The 16,263-nt window shown below is 36.9% G+C and overlaps 1 pseudogene; it reads right to left on the bottom strand.

The window, feature by feature from the left end:
* Positions 1-3,437: 3,437 nt before the first annotated feature.
* On the bottom strand, positions 3,438-5,163 carry LOC122732071 (annotated as a pseudogene).
* Positions 5,164-16,263: the final 11,100 nt, after the last annotated feature.

Raw genomic sequence — 16,263 nt, 5'->3', positions numbered from 1 at the left:
TTTTCTTTGAGAAAAGAAGATCACCTCAATACAATTACAATATCAAAATAGGACTTTAGAGTGTTATTAATAACAAAAAAAGATCTGTGGCATCTATATGCAGATTGAACCATGATGTTTCTAATTTTTTCTTTTTTGAGGTTTTTCCATTTTGCTCTAATTCTTCCTTCACAGCATGACTAATATAGAAATATGTTTAATGTTATTGTACATATATAACCTATATCAGATTGTTTACTGTCTTAAGGTGTGGGGGTAGGGAGGGAAGGGGGGGGAGAAAAATTTGAAACTAGAAATCTTATAAAAACAAATGTTGAAAACTATCTCTACATATAACTAGAAAATAATAAAATACTCTTATGATTTAAAAAATAATCAAACAAAACTATTTTACAATTAACCTTTTGTAATTTGGGGATTACATGTTTTTAAAAAGAAGTTTATTTTCATCAATATTTATGAATAACTCCTGAATAATTCTAACCTTTCACATATGTGTAATACTGCAGTGACCTTTTGAAGCACTCTTTTCTAGATCCATCCATAATATTGTTTATAAAGGGCACAGCGAGATAACACATAAATGGCAAGATTTCAGTTAAAATCCAAGTATGTAAAACAATAATCATCTTTAACCCGAGTCAATATTTTTATAATAGTTCTGCCAGCTATTGATATTTTTAAAAGCCATATTCATTAAGATTTTTTACACAGAACATTTATTGTATAGCTTTATCCTTCACTCATTAAAATCATTACTGGCAACTTGAGCCTGGCAATGTTTAATTAAATAAAGAAGCCTGTCTTCATAAAGCAATGAAGAGTAAAATATGAAACTGAATAGAGATGTGAAACTGAGAGATAGCCTTTAATATTTAATCTATATCTATTCTCATATATACTATCATAATCATCATAATTAGGGGGAGAAAGGAGCAAACAGAGAAATAAGGGATTTATTAATGTAGGAAGAGAAAATGAGAATAGAAAGTATAGAAAATCATTATTCTGATTATATTTAGCAATTTAGTTGTTTTTTAAGGTTCATGAAATTGTATATTATTAGAACTGGAAGAGACCTTGGAAGTCACCTAGTCCAACTTCCTACTGTATCCAAGAATATATTTTGAACATTGCTGATATATGTGGCTGTCAAATCACTCCTAGAGGGCTAAGGAATGAGTCATCACAAGGCAGCTCATGCTATTTTTGTACTGCTCTAGCAGGAAGTTATTTCTCATCGAATAGAAATCTTCCTTTCTCTAATGCCTTCTCTTCAGTCTCTCTGTTCCCTGCCCCACACACCACATTCCTACTTATTATAGTCTTTGGAGCTAAATAAGATTGTGTTTCTGAGACCTTCATGCATTGTTGTGAAGTCATAACTCCCTCATTATGGATTTAAGTATTGACTTTTTGAACCTAAATATAAAACTTTACATTTATCTCCTTTAAATTGTTATCTTCATAGTTTGTGATACTCATTCCCCAATTGTCAAAAACTCTACAATTGGGTTTTCTTCCCGCTTACTGTTTTCATCATCTTCCCTAGCCTCACATAAAGAACAGAAATAGGGAAGCTTCCTGTTTTCAACCAAATTGCTGATTTTTAAAAAATGATAGGAATGTGACTTAGGGAAGAGCCCTTTTTTATGCTAGTACTGACTTCTCTCAAGCTTGAGTATTTAGATTTGAGTGCCAATCCTCTTAATAGTATTCTACATTCTTCAATCATGTCTATGAAGAAATTACTGCCACCTGGCCAAAATCGATTTTTCTTCCCTACCCTTCCCCTTTTCTTTCCTCCCTTCCATTCCTCTTCCCTTTCATCTCCAATCATTTCCTCTCCTCTTCTCTCTTCCCCTTCCTTCTCCTCTCCCTGCTTCCCTCTTTCCTCCTTCCCTTTCTTTTTCTTCTCCCTCTTCTCCCCTCCTCTCCCTTTCAGTGCCCCCCCTTCTCCTCTCCATTCTTCTCTGCTTTTCTTTTTTTTCCCTTAAATTTACCTTCTTCCCCCCCCCCCTTCCTTAATCCCCCTTTAGTTTAATCTGGATTTGGTCTTTCTAATATTCTATTTACAGGTTCATGACAATTTTAATATATTGTTGACTGTATGACTTTATTTCACATTTATATTTATTTGTACTATAAAATCTTCCTCATTGAAAAAGTCTCTTAAAACCACATTTCTTTGACAAGGAATAATTTGTGATAATGTTGCAAAAAATTTTTAAGGCAGCTAAATCTCTATTCCCTGAACCTTTTGAATTCAACTTTTAAAACAACTACATTGTTAAAGAGATTATGCCAATCTCCCTATTCTTTGCCATCTGAAGTCTCAGATGGCATGGTCACTTTATCCTAAAGTTCTAGTAACTTCTATTTCACTACTTTTTCCTTTATGGTGAGAAATAAAACAGAGGATCAATTCCCTAAATAAAAAAATTAATTGGTATGTAAAAGAAGTAAAAAAAAAAAAAAGGTCAGATTCAGCAAGTTCTGAATAAATGTGTAGCTTTCTCTGTGCAGTTAATGATAATGTTTCTTGAAGGGATCTCTAGTGTCAGTCACATAAATGAGTATTTATTATGTACATACTATGTGTCAGTACTGTGCTAAACCCTAGGATTACTACTACTACTACCACCACCACCACTACCACCACCACCACCACCACCACCGAGAGAGAGAGAGAGAGAGAGAGAGAGAGAGAGAGAGAGAGAGAGAGAGAGAGAGAGAGAGAGAATGTTCTCTACCCTGAAGGCACTTAAATTCTCATGGCAGAAGATAACACATAAAAAAAGATAATCAAATAGGGAGAGGTCTGGTATTGGAATGAGGAAGAACTTATATAAGGGAATATTGGTAAAATGTAGAAAATGAAGGATTTCTGGTTTGTGCCTTTCCTCAAAATGGATGTTCCAGAAATCTCATTGATGGGAGAAAGAAGTACTTGAGCAGAGAGAGAAAGCAAAGAATCATAGGTGGCTGTTCTGGGTCCTTCCTCAAAATATATGTTTCAATTGCAAGGACTTAGAGTAAGCTTGCTATAGTTATGAAATAAAAAAATTTAATTTCTTAGAATCATATTTTTAGAGCTTAAAAAGTCAGTACAAAACCAAAACAAAACAAAATATTGTCTTTAGAGTCAGAAGCAAATGTTTTAAGTAAATGGTGCCATTTACTATCTGTGTGACATTGAGTAAGTCAATTAAACTCTCTTGGCGCTGGTTCTTGATCTGTAAAATGAAAAGACTGGACAACATGACCCCCAAGATGTCTTTCAGCTATAAATCTATGAAAATATGAGATAATATAGTCTGGATTCATCATTCTTTTTTTTTTCACAGTAGCAGGCGATATTTATTGGTCAGCACTGATGGCAGGGCTGTTGGCACTAGGGACAGCAGAGCAGCAGATGGGGACAAACCCCCCTCAGTCTAACACAAATTCACAGAGTCAGGTTCGTGAATTTCCTTTCTCATCCTCATTCTCCAACTGGTAGGCTGGTTCAAGGCAACATTCTTTGTATTCTCCCGGCTGCCAAGTGAAGTGTAGCCCCAGTTATACAGGATGCAGTAAGGAACAAACAGTTGATGGAGGAAATCCCAGATGTCTCTATATGTCCAGTCCAGTAGTGGGTTGATGCGCATATACTGGGGCCAGGCTGGGTTGGTGGGACTGAGGGGACTGAGGCTTCGGGATGAAGGATCCGTCCTCCTTGTACCCATCAGCACAGCCTCCAGATGGGGGTTCTGTGCCCGAAGTTCACTCAGTGCCTGCTTCTTGTCACCCTCAGCCTGTAAGACCTGCAGCTTATACCTTTTGGCTGTCTACTTCAAAAACTGCTCCAGCTCCAGGAAGGGGGAGATGCTATGGGCCGACGTAGAGAATCTGCAGTGGGACCTTGGACTCTGGGAATTTCCTCTGTACATCAGCGTGGAAGAGGTGCAGGAGGGCAGTGCAGTCCTCTCCCCTGTTGAAGCCCACACAGAGCTGGGTCAGGCTGTACCTTGACAGGGCCTCCTCCATTGTCTTCAAGGGCCCTGCTACCTTCTTCGCCAGGGGCGTCCCTGACTGGGCTAGTCTGTACACAGCCTCTCCAGCCTGCTCCACTGCAGTGGGCACAGATGACACCAGGGCTCCAGGGGGGAGGTGGGCAGTCAGGTAGGCCTGGGCTAGTCTGTACACAACCTCTCCAGCCTACTCCACTGCAGTGGGCACAGATGACACCAGGGCTCCAGGGGGGAGGTGGGCAGTCAGGTAGGCCTGGGCTTCCTTCACCACCTCCTCCTCATCTGAGTCCAGGGTCAGCTTAACCTGGTAGTAGTTGCTCCTCCAGTCTGGATAGGAGCCAATGACAAGTCGGTGTCAAAAGTAGGCCTGTGCTTCTGTGAGGATGGGAGCGACTGACGATTCCTCCATCGTCAGGTATAACTCACAGAGGAGGAATTGCATCCCTTCATTCCTGAAGAGATCTGACAGCCCCCTGAACACCCGCTGCTGCCGTTCTGTAATGCCCGGGAAGAGGTAGACATTCCGCACAGAAACCAGGGGGAATCGGAAGGGCATCCTGGTACTGACTCTTGTAACCATAGTGGAGACGGGCAGTGGAGGGCACCTGAACCAGCTTCTCTTTCCCTGTGCCTCCCAGGGCCCTCACAACTTCTTCCAACTCAGGGTGGGGCTGCAGTTTGTCTCCAAAAGCCTGGACTACAGCCTCAAAAGTGATATCGTCGTGAGTGGGTCCAATACCACCGGAGGTGAGGAAATGGGTGAAGCGGATGGAGACGGAAGCCAGCCCTCTGCAATGGCCATCACCTCATCTGGCACCACAGAGATCAGGGACACGCAGAAATCGATGGAGCGAAGGGTCTGGCACAGGAAATACGTGTTGGTGTCATGAGTATAGCCCTTAAGGATCTCATCTCCGATGATGATGATGATGATGCCAGCAGTCACATTTTTCCTGGGCATAGCCATGGTCTAACTTCTTCGATCTGACAGTATCCTCCAGTAGCCACCCAGGCCCCTAGACAGCACCCGGAAACATGAGGGTCCCGCCAGCTCTACAGAAAATCAGAAGCTATGGCTCAGTGGAGAGATTATCAACTCACTGTGTGACCTTGGATAAATCATCGGACTCTCTGGGTCTCCGTTTCCCCATCTGTGTTCTTAATCACCCGCCCCTTGGGCCCTGCCTCCCCTTCTCCGGGCCCGACTGCGAGCTTTTCCGAACTGTGCCCCCAACCCCGCTCAGGCCACGATTTCTCCGCTCTCACTTGCCCCCTTTTCCCCTTTGCCCCTTCTCTAGTTGCCTCCTACAACTCCCTCCCAGCTGTCCCCTGGTTTCATCATTCTAAACATTAACAAACAGAGGTCCTGAAACTTTTTTTTCTTTTTTTTTCTTTTTTTTTTCTTTTTTTTTCTTTTTGCGGGGCAATGGGGGTTAAGTGACTTGCCCAGGGTCACACAGCTAGTAAGTGTCAAGTGTCTGAGGCTGGATTTGAACTCAGGTACTCCTGAATCCAAGGCCGATGCTTTCTCCACTGCGCCACCTAGCTGCCCCGGTCCTGAAACTTTTAATGAATTGCTTAAAGTCATGGAGCTACTTAAGAGGAGGAAAGTGATAGTATTTGAGGAGGAAAGTGATAGTATTTGGGTCTTTGATTTAGGAATCAAGTACTCCTTCCACTATATCAAAAACTCTTACTTTTTCTATTGTCTTATAATGTTTGTTATTTATTTTCTCATCTTAATTTTTAATCATCAAAGTTTTACTAACAACACTGTAGCTATGTTTGAAAAAAAGTACTTAAATTCACTAAATATCTAATTTATTAACTAGGAGGTGACATAGTAGTAAGGAAAAGAAGATTTAACATTTTTCATACAGGAAAGTTTTTTTTTTTCTTGTCTAATCTTCCTTAGTACTTCCCCATACACCTTATTCTTCTATGCCTGATAAATTTTCAGCCTCTTTAAAATATTCCTCCCTTCACTTGCTTATAATAATCAGACTTTGCCCTTATTTAATAGAAGGAAATAACAGAAATAACACATATATAAGACAATACCCAGGGCCAAATGACTTCTGTGTGTCACTAGTAAGACAATCCTGAGTCTGGCTCCAATACCACTATACCATACTGAGTAATTGACATTTTCTTTTCCTATTCTGTGCCAAAGTAAAAATGGAGTTTTAAAAAACGTGGAAAACATTAAAAGACAGTATAAAAGTAGATAGTAAACTGGCAACCTCGGGTTTACAAAGTCTTACCTCTGATATACAAGCTATGTGGCTCTAGGCAACTAGCTGCTATTCATTGTTGAATAGAATATTCTCAGAGGTCCCCATACCAAAGAAATTTCAGTCCTAGAAGAAGCAGGAAGGAAACAAGCAAATAGAAGGAACTAGAAAGACCTATTAGGAGAACATGTTGGGGGAGAAAGGGAAGTTTTGTAATAGTTTAGTTATTTCTGATCTCATTCCTCCTACTGGTAAGCAAACCATTAAATTTGGTAGCTTATTTATGCCTTATTTGTCACTCTCTTGGTTATTATTATTATTATTATTTTTACTAAGAAACTGTTACTTAAACAGAAGCAACAGGCTTTTGGTTTTAAGCAGCTTGTTATCCATCATACTGAACTATAGTTATAGACCCAAATTTAATCCCTTATTATTTGTGAATACCATCACACAATTTCAGATCTAGTGGTAATACTTTTCATTAGCAATAGGGAGTTGTTTTCGTCCTGTTAAGAAAATATATCATTATTATATCAGGTCTATAGAAGTAATCATAATTCTTTCATGAAATATTTTATTTTAAATATGTTTTGTTGTCTGGATTTTTCTTTACATCACTGAGTTAGAGAAAATACCAGGGCTTAGCTTGGGATATAGAAGACCTATTATATATTCTAGTTAACTGACTCTTTCTCTTTTCCCCTGCTCCTTTCAGACTGAACCCTCCTTTGTAACACACAAACACACACACACACACACACACACACACACACACACACACCAAGAAAAAACACTCTAGTAACATCCCATATGACAATGTATGTGGCATTGAGCCCTAATCATCTCTTGCTTCTGTGCATGAAGGAAGGAGAGATGTTTCATTATCTCATCTATTTTCCAGGGCCATCATGTTTTTTCAGTTACTCAATGTTCACCATACTTTTTATCAATCTTTCATTTACATTGTCCCAGTCAATATATGTATGCTGTTCTATTGGTTGTACTTATTTCAACCCACTTCAAATAATACAAATCTTTGCGATTTAAAAAATTCATATTTAGCATTGCATACAGCATACAACATCATGTGGTATATATTAATAATCCAGAAATTTTTATAAATTTCCCAATCCATAGGGATCCACTTTGCTTCTAGGCTAATGATATTTTTTGTTTGCTTGTTTGTTTTACTTGTGGAAGTTGGGAGGGAGTTGTTGTATGTTTGTTTGCTTTGTTGTTGTTGTTATTGTTGTGTTGTTTTCCCACAGAAAGTATGCCAGTGTGAATATTTTGGTTATGTGTTAGAGTTTCTCTCTTTTCTGTTTTCAAATTGACATTAGAGTAACAAAATTTATGGAATTACTTTTCTTGCATAATTCTAAATTGTTATTGTAAACATTTAGGCCAATTCATAGCTCTCTTAACAGTGTACTGATGCCCCTATCTTTTTAAAGTTCCTCTAATTTTATTATGTCTCCTCTTCCTCCTCCTTTCTCTTCCTCTTTCTCTGTCCCTTCTATTTATTATACTTCTTCCTACTTTATTCTTTTCTTTTTTATACTCAAGTATCATATCCTTTTGAGCAGCTAGGTGATGCAGTAGATAAAGCACTGGCCCTGGATTGAGGAAGACCTGAGTTCAAATCTGACCTCGACACTTATTAGCTATGTGACCCTGGGCAAGTCACTTAACCCTCATTGCCTTACAAAAGAAAAAATATATATAATGTGTGTTTGTATGTATGTATGTATGTATATATATGTGTGTGTGTGTGTGTGTGTATATATAAATAAATAAAGTTAATCATAATTTCTTCCAACCTGCTTTCTTTTGCACGCAATTCTTGTCAAAAAGTGAGGCCTTCTGATAACTTGTTTTATGAGATTTATCAATAACTGTTTTACATTGCTTCCATTTCATGCTTTCCTAATCTTTTTCTGTTTTACAATTCTATTTTTAACCAGAACCAACTAGTTTTGATGACAACTGCTTTATATTATGAAGTTTGTTAGTCCTAAAAACCCTTTCACTTATATTTCCCTTTGTTTCCCTAGTGATTTTGATAGTTTTTTTCTTCCAAATGAATTTTGTTTTATTTATATTATTATATAAAGTCTTTCTTTGTTAATTTGATATGTACAACATTAAATCCATAAGTTAATTTAAATAATATCATCATTTTTATTGTGTTGGCACAGTACAAACACTTCATAAACTATTAAGTATCTGAATAGTACATTGTAAATGCTTACCTTTCTGGTGAAAGAAAGTGGTTGGGGGCAGCTAGGTGGCACAGTGGATACAGCATTGGCCCTGGATTCAGGAGCACCTGAGTTCAAATTAGACGTCAGACACTTGACACTTACTAGCTGTGTGACCCTGGACAAGTCACTTAAGCCCAATTGCCTCACTAAAAAAAAAAAAAAAAAGAAAAAGTGGTAGAAGAAACATTGTTAGAGTCCTTTGACTTGACTGAATTTTCTAAAAATAGACTAAATATGCAAATAAGAATTCCTATCTCTTGAGTAGTAAGTTCTATATAACATATGAAGTTTGATGTTTGGGGTGGGGAGGAAAAATAATTTAATCCAGTGATTATAGTATAATTGTAGTCTCCTTTCTCTTCTCCTTTATAGGCTAAAATGTTGGTCATTTGGTAACAAAGCCTTCCTCCATGGAATCTTCATACTTTTAATCTACCATAAAGTTATGACTTACTGACTTAAAATAAATTAGGGATTTAAAAATATTATTTTGTGGAAAGCTCTTTCATATTAAATAAATTTTAAATTAAAATCTGAGAAATAAAACCATTACCCTGGTTTCCATAACTCATACCTTTTATATTTTATAGTGATTCCTTTTATCGATACCTTTGTCCTTTCCTATCAAAGTCAGGTACAAATAACTTTTTTTTTTAAATGAATTTCAGCAAGTATGAGATAAACTTTTGTCTGAAGTTCCACACTTAAAAATTAATAAATAAATGCCTGGCTACTCAAATTCAACATCATATTAAAATCCAATATTTTTGATTATCCTGATGGAAGATTCTGAAAGGCTTTTTTTTCTGGCCATATTTATATTTCTTTCTTTTTTTTGGGGGGGGGGAGTTTGTTTTGTGGGGCAATGAGTGTTAAGTGACTTGCACAGGGTAATACAACTAGTAAGTCTCTAGTGTCTGAGGCCGGATTTGAACTCAGGTCCTCTTGAAACCAGGGCTGATGCTTTATCCACTGCACTATCTAGCTACCCCAACAGATTTAGATTTCTTAAAAAAGAAATTGTACCAATAAGGAATAATATGAAAATAAGTTACTCATCATTATCTAAGCATTTCCCCAAAATAACTAATTTTAAGTGTCAGTTTAATTATATCATATTTAGAGTCAGTTCTAAAACTAATGGAATGTGACAGCACAATTAGTAATAAATTTGTTAACATATGGAAATCCTATAATAATTTCTTTTTTAAAATAGCTTTGCATAACGTATAATTGTACCTGGAAGTGTCCAAATACAAAAGGTTCATGAAAGTTTGTGTTTGTCAGGAAGCAGTGAACTTTAAAGATCCAAAAGCTTGTGGTTGTGGTGTACTTCCCTGGATGTTGTCTGTGTGTGTCTCTGTATTTATTTTTGAGGGGGTTGGGTACATGAGAAAGAGAAAGTGAGAGACTAAGAGACCAAGAAAATCATGTTAAACCAGGTTGAGAGTAACTGATAGGCCTCAAACCAATCAGTGAGTTAGTGGGGTATCTACCTCAACTATGTGAAGATTTTCCCCAGCAGAACAGATGGATAAATTTGGTTTTTGTTTTTGTCCTCCCCACCCCTCACTGTCCATGAAGGCAGATGAAGAAGTCTCTGTGGAGAAATTAGAGATTATGCAGACATTGCAAACACCAAGGTCATCCACTGCATTCTGGGCCATCACCAGTCATCTTGACTTTTGTCTTCTCAGTAAACTTTCAGGACTCTGCTAAAGAGAGTGAGACTGAGGACTTTGTGCAACTCTGACTTGCTTGAATCCAATTCATGGGAAAGCAAGGTATCCTGGGCTACCAGGATATTATTGGTACTCTTGGAAAATGGACAAACAACAATGTGTATACATATATGTATACCTATGTATATGCATATATGCATATTTACATATATACCTTTCTATACATACATATAGATATTTTGTTTCCATCTCTATTATTTTGCACCTTGTTAATTTTAACTCATTGTTGACATCTTCTTCAATCTTAAATTTTTTCCTTGGATCCAATTGTTATTTCACTGTCTTCTATCATCTATAAATTTGATCATTTTGCCTGTCACTCTTTTCTCCAAATAGTCATTAAGATAGGTTGATCAGGATGAGGTGGAAACAACTCTGTGCTAAACCAGTACTTCTTTGCAAATTGATATGGTTCCATATGTGCATATACTTTAAGTAAGACTCCTCGGGGCAGCTAGGTGGCGCAGTGGATAAAGCACCGGCCCTGGATTCAAGAGTACCTGAGTTCAAATCCGGCCTCAGACACTTGACATTTACTAGCTGTGTGACCCTGGGCAAGTCACTTAACCCCCATTGCTCCACAAAGAAACAAACAAAAAAAACCAAACAAGACTCCTCAAAACCAGCTTTACATTGTCAGTCAATAAACATATATTAAGCCCCTATTATGTGTCAGGTACAGTGTTAAGAACTGGAGATACCAATAAGAAAAAAAAAAGTCCCTTCCCTCAGAGACCTTATGATCTAATGGGGATAGACAATGTGTGAAAGGAAGCTGAAAAGGGAAGGGACACCAATGGGATCTTGTGAAAGGGCATAATGTTCATGGAATGAAACCCAAGCAGAACAGCTAATGGAAAATAAAGCATTAAAAATAAAGTTTCAAGCACTCTATAAATGAAGGCTTTGGGAAAAAGTTTACTTCTATACCCTTCCAGGCTTCAAATCAGATTGGGAGCTACAACTGAAGGTGCTGAGGTGTTGAATATCAAAGCTGAGTCAATTTGCATGATAATGAGATTTCAGGTGATGAATTGATCCTGAGGGAGGTATGATGTTGATGGAATAGAGACCAAGCAGAGCTACTGATGGAAAATGAACTAACTGTATAAATTGATTAGAGTGAAAAAACAAAACAAAACAAAACAAGCAAACAAACAACAACAATAACAACAAAACCTGGGTTTTTTAGGCATCAAAACCATTTCCTGCTCTTTGGTTGTAACTAAAGGAACAAAATAGAAAGAAATTGAATACACACACACGCACACATACACACACACATATATACATATATATATATGTATATATACACATATATATATATAGTGAGTTTTTATAGTACAAAACAAAGGACAAGAAAACTTGGTTTCTATTACAAAAATACTGCAAAACATAACCTTTGAAGCAGTACCAAAGCTAAATTAGCACTTTAAAAAATTACTTGTCCAGTAGGTTTCAATATATAGCCATACTTTTGGAGGGGAGGAGGAGTTTGTCCACACTTCATTGAAATATCATTGTTAAATTTATCATCCCTTATCAACTGGGCTCTCAAGGCAATTTTTCATTCTATTCTCATTGATTCTCCATTTTACTTGCCACAGAAGTTATTACAAAAGTTCTCATCTTTTCTCAAGCTTCCCATAGATTCACCAACCACTCTTAGCTGAGGACCTAAAAGCAATCCTTTATAGAGAAAATCTAGTCTCTTTGCCATGAGATATTATTCCTCCCCTTTTCTTCATCTCAAAACCTCTTTTCATCCCTCTCCCACACTCCTCCCCAATTTCTCTAGTTGTCAATAATGAGATAACCCTTCTGGCCAAGTTCAACCCCTTTTCTTCTGCCTTCAATCCCATTTCATCCCATCTTCTCCAGCATATAGTTCTCTCAATCATCCTTTTCTACTAATTGTAAAGAACTATGTTCTTGTTCCTTCTTTATTACCTACAAGTATTCCTATTTTGCCTCGTTCTTTGAAAAATCACTAGACCTTACCATCTCTTCAACCTATGGCAAACTATTTCTCCATCCTTCCTTAGACCAATTTTGAGAAAAATTTGTCCCCATTTATTGCCTCTGTTCTCTCTCTTCTGACTATGCTATCTAGTTTCTGATGTCGTTACTCCAATGAAACTGTTCTCTCCAAAGTTACCAGTTATCTCTAAATTACTACATCTAATGGATTTTTTCTAAGTCTTCATATTTTTATCTTTTCTGCATTTGGTCACACTGACCCTGCTCTCCAGCATACTCTTTTTCCCTGAATTTTTTTTATCCTGCTCTCTCCTAGTTCCCCTCCTAACTATTTTGACTGTTCCTTCTTATTCTTCTTTGTTTGTTCATCATCTATATCATAACCCTTAACTATGAATGTTTCCACAGGCACTGAACTGAGAATTCTGTGTCTACCCTCTCTGTGTCTTCTTTTGTGTCTGTATCTCTCTATTGCTGTCTCTGTTTCTGTCTCTTTGTCTCTGCCTCTCTCTGTCTCTCTCTGTCTCTTTCTCTCATTATCTCCTATATGTTTTAGGTTTAAATATCAACTTCATACAGATCCAGTTCAGTCACTCTCCTCTAGGGTATATTTCCACACCACTACATCCCTATTAAATATTTCAGATACAGAGATATCTCAAATTCAATACACCCCAAATAGGAGTCATTATCTCCTCCAAGCCTCTCTTCTTTCAAATATCCCTATTTCTATGCAAGGCATCACCATTATTCTAGTCTCCCAGATTCATACCTTTAGTATTACCATCAACTCATTACCCTTCTTTATATCACACAACTAATCATTTGCCAAATCATGGTACTTTTATCTTCATAACATCTCTCATATCAAATCTATGCTTCAAAGTACCATAACAATAAATCTTTAGACGTCTTTATTCAGGTATACAGTTAATGTGGTTTAATTTGGAACAAGTGAAGTTCAGTTCTTTGCTGTCTATCATTGTTTCACAGCATTCTATCTCTTAACAAGCTTTGCTGGGCTAAGCATTTGCTCAATTCAGTTTGTCGGTTTTTGTTTTTGTTTTTGTTATTTTTGTAATTTTGTATCTCACTCACAGTCCTAAAACTAAAACTGACCAGAATAGTAGATTTGACCTGCTCAACTTTCTAACCTAGTGTGGTTTGTTCCTAATTGGGCAGTCTGGTGGACCTCTGCAAATATAGTTATCATTATATTAATGATATATTTACTGTAGACAACTGATTGACTTTAGCCCTATTGCAGCTCAGAACTCCCAAATCCAAACAATCCACCAGTCTCAGCCACCATAGCAGGATAGATGAGAGGTGCATGCCTCTGTTCTGCAAGGATGACAGCTATGCTGTTGAAGCTACCATCCATTAGTTACAGTGAACTTCTCAAGAAATTGGATGTGGTATATAAAGTGAACAAAAGCAAGCTTCATAGTGTGATGTAAAAATTTATCACTAAATTTTATTACTTTTAATAATTTTTTATTTTCCCTAATTGCATTTTAAAATAATTTTTAACATTTGTTTTTGTTAAGTTTTGAGTTCTAAATTATAATTTTTTTGACCCTCTATTTCTCTAGGACAGCAAGATCTTATAACTTCTTGTTTACTGAATTTGTTTGTTAGTTAGTTTTGTTTTGTTTTGTTTGTGAGTCAATTAGGGTTAAGTGACTTGCCCAGGGACACATAGCTCATAAGTGTCAAGTGTCTGAGATCAAATTTGAACTGAGGTCCTCCTGAATCCTGGGCCGGTGCTCTATTCACTGTGCTACCTAGTGCCCTTTGCTGAATTTTTATTATAGGAAGTCTTCTATATAATTCTTGGCGAGTTTTTCAAACCATGAAAGTGAGAGAGAACTGCTTTGGTGGCCACCCAAAATGAGAGTTCTCTAAAGAGAATACTTCCCAAAACAGAAAGAATATATTATGTATTTCTTTATTAAACTATCTTTGAAAGTTTCCTAAAAATCATTCATTATCTTCTCTCCAGAAAGTCTCCATGTGGAGATTCTTCTGAAGGTTTTAGACAAAATTATATGTTCATTTTTTCAAGTTATTTAAGATTTTATGGTCATTAAAAATATACGCCCTCCTTTTAAAATAGAGATCATACTTGAAAAAAAGGCGGCTAGCAAAAGATTGTCTTTTCATCACAGCCATATGAACTATAACTGTGCTAATTCTAAATTCAATTTTACTGGTTGGAACTGGGTAGAGAGGGAGTATTTTATTAGGGTCCCTACATATAACTATATTACAGGTGATGTTGTTTAAGTCAACGATGATATTTTCTAAGATATCTAAGCAGGTGAGTCCCTGATAGTTATTTTAAATAAATGTTAAGTATTTATCCCTGTGATTTTCAAGTATAGAGCTTCTAGCATTATACAATCATATTATTTTATACCAGAGAGGATATTAGTAATCATCAAACCTAACCCTTTGTTTTCATATGTCAGAGGTTGAGACATTTACTTCAGATCCTAGAGAGAAGTTCTGATGGACCCCAAAATTAAAATTGTTGACTCCTAGCCAAGATTTCTTTTTATGTTGTTGTCTCTTCATCACTATTTCAAGAAATGTTGTCTCCTTTCCTCCCATCTCCCCAGTTAAAAAGAAAAAGAAAAACTGCTTCTCTGACTTTTCACAGTGTCATTGGTTCATTGAGTTTAAGGAGGTTTCTATATGGAAGGAAATACATTGTGATAATCGCTTCCAAATACAGTTCTATTCAAGTGAATAATTATGATCAGTTTGTTCTTCTGTGCTTCTATGTGTTCCATGATATGAATGCCTTGATGATAATATAAGAAATAACATCTAAACACAAATGGAGACAGCTAATATTGGGGGAAAATTTCACCAAAATAACTTGGCTTTCAATTATTGGCAGGGCTGTTAAGAGCCATTGCTTGGGATCAGTTAAGACAGTGACTTCACCAGGGAGCCTTTTAAGATTCTTCTTTCTCAATAGTTTCAGTGCTTGGCTCACAATCTTTCTCTTCTCAACTCTTAATATTACACTAGGGAATTTCAACATACATACTGATATTCCCTCAACATCCTAACCTCAAAGTTTTTCAACTTACTCATCACATATGGCCATTCCTCCAACCTACATTAGCCATCACTAATAAAACACCATTTCCATGTACATGAACTTTAAATTCTCTTAACTGATCACAATGTATTGTGTTTCCATAACTCTCTCTGCCTTGCAGCCCTAAGCTCTAGCTTTCATCTTTACCCTTACCTCTAATTTCTCAACCCCTCAGTTCTTTACCAGGTCATCATCAATGCACTAGCTCCCCTCTTTTTTCTTCCCCATCTTGATCTCTAGAGGAACCAAGTCAACTCCACATTCTCCTTTTCTCTTGAATCTTTTGTTCACTTATTGCATCTCAGATCTCATCCTGCCAATCCCCATCCTTAAAGCATTTCTACTTCATTCCTACTCATGTGCTGCTAAAGAAATCTGGGGAAAATCATAAAACTATTTTGCTTGAGTTCACTGTGTTTCAGTGACACTGGCATCCTTGCTATTACACATGTAAGACATTATGTCTCCAGCCTCTGGGCATCTTCATTGGCTATTCCAAATGTCTAAAATGTTCTCCCTAAACATATCTGCTTCCAGGCTTCCCAAACTTCCTTAAAGTTCCAGATAAAAGGTTTCCCTTCATGATTCTCATCAGACTTTGCTGATACCTCTTACTACTACTGCCTTCACTCTGTTGATTACCTTCAATTTATCCTGTATATATCTTATTTGTATGCCTCAGAGTCATACCTACATCCTTCTTCAATCCCTTCCCAATGAATAACTGAAAGTGATGAACTTGTGCTAAGACAAAAGCTGAGATGTGGCGGGATTTATTAGGATATAAAAAATTAATGTTAAAAATATGAGGCCTAAGTACATGAAATCTATGATATAGCTCTTATTCACAGCCAGGTAAAATAACCATGTATCAGTAAGTAATTAGTAAAGAAAAAGAAGATAATTTCTCCT

Source organism: Dromiciops gliroides, chromosome 6, assembly GCF_019393635.1.
Source record: "Dromiciops gliroides isolate mDroGli1 chromosome 6, mDroGli1.pri, whole genome shotgun sequence".
NCBI classification, from domain to species: domain Eukaryota; kingdom Metazoa; phylum Chordata; class Mammalia; order Microbiotheria; family Microbiotheriidae; genus Dromiciops; species Dromiciops gliroides.
This window is presented reverse-complemented; position numbering and strand designations above follow the sequence as displayed.